The 1460-nt window shown below is 45.2% G+C and overlaps 1 pseudogene; it reads left to right on the top strand.

Annotated features, from left to right (window-relative positions):
• The first annotated feature begins 8 nt into the window (after positions 1-8).
• LOC112120812 lies at positions 9-855 on the top strand (annotated as a pseudogene).
• Positions 856-1460: the final 605 nt, after the last annotated feature.

The raw sequence follows: 1460 nt of genomic DNA, 5'->3' as shown, positions 1-1460 counted from the left end.
TGGTGTTTTTAATCATTTATGTAATTACTCTGTTTGGGAACATAGTGGTCATGGTGGTGATAAGAGCTGATTCTCACCTTCACACCCCCATGTACTTCTTCCTCTTTCATTTATCCTTTGTTGATATCTGCTATTCCTCAGTCACTGTGCCTAATGTGCTGATGAACTTCCTAGCAGAGCACAAAACTATTTCTGTCAATGGCTGCATTGCCCAGATGTTCCTTTTTATCCTCTCGGCTGGTACTGAAGCTTTCATTCTCTCAGCCATGGCTTATGACCGCTACGCAGCCATCTGTGACCCATTGCTTTACGTGGAGACAATGAGCAAAGGGATGTGTGTTCAGCTGGTGAGTGGTGCATGGACCATTGGATTTTTCTATGCCCTGCTTAACACAGTTTGTTGCCTCAAGTTGCATTTCTGTGGGGCCAATCATATTGATCAATCCTGCTGTGAGCTCCCTCCTCTATTACAACTTGTCCTGCACTGAGACCCTCACCAATCAAATGGTGCTTCTAACTTCTGCTGTGATACTGGGATCAAGCTCCTTCCTCCTCACCCTGATCTCCTACATTCCCATAATCTCCACTATCCTAAGGATACGCTCTGTGGAGGGCAGGCGTAAAGCCTTCTCCACCTGTTGCTCCCGCCTTATTGTAGTTGGTTTGTTGTACCTGGCAGCTTTTTTCCAGTACACAAAACCCAGCTCAGTCTCCTCTGTGGCTCTGGATGAAATGTTCTCCATCCAGCACAGCATCCTAACCCCCATGTTAAACCCCATTATCTACAGCCTGAAAAACAAGGAGGTGAAAACAGCTCGAAGGAATATATTGGGGGAATTCAGGTTTCTCAAGTAGAGCTCAGCATAGAACTTTTCGTAACTAGTGTTTGGGATGTTTTCAGCTCAGGTATCTGACACTTTGGGCCAAGTCCTCCACTGGTCTAAAACAGCGTAGATCCATTGAAGTCAATTGGCCAGATCCCCAGCACGTGTAAATCAGCCATAGTTCTATTGGAGCCAGTGGGGGTGATCCCCAGCTGAGGCTAGATTCACAAAGGGATTTAGAATTGAACAGGAGAGATTTAGAGACACCCACATCAAGATATCCCATAATGCAGGGTCAAGGTACGCACATGGGAGGGGGCAGATCCCTGTTTCAATCATTTCTCCTCATCAGACACTTGAAGTAGGGGTCTCCCACATCCGAGATGAGTGCCATAACCACTGGCATAAAAGTTATGCTGGAGCTCCTCTTCCTAATTCCTTCTCCTTGTTGGACAAAAACTAATGTGTATATAACTAGCCATGAACAAATTCAGGGTGGAAATTAGAAGAAGGTTTCTCACCAACAGAGGAGTGAGATTCTGGAACAACCTTCCAACAGGAGCTGTAGGGACACACAACTTAATTAGTTTTAAGAGACAGATGGATAAATTTATGAGTGCAACTGTATGATCGCAT

Source organism: Terrapene carolina, unplaced genomic scaffold, assembly GCF_002925995.2.
Source record: "Terrapene carolina triunguis isolate 2854851 unplaced genomic scaffold, T_m_triunguis-2.0 Scaffold36755, whole genome shotgun sequence".
NCBI lineage: Eukaryota > Metazoa > Chordata > Testudines > Emydidae > Terrapene > Terrapene triunguis.
Note: the sequence above shows the minus strand (reverse complement) of the source record. Positions and strands in the feature narration are given on the sequence as shown.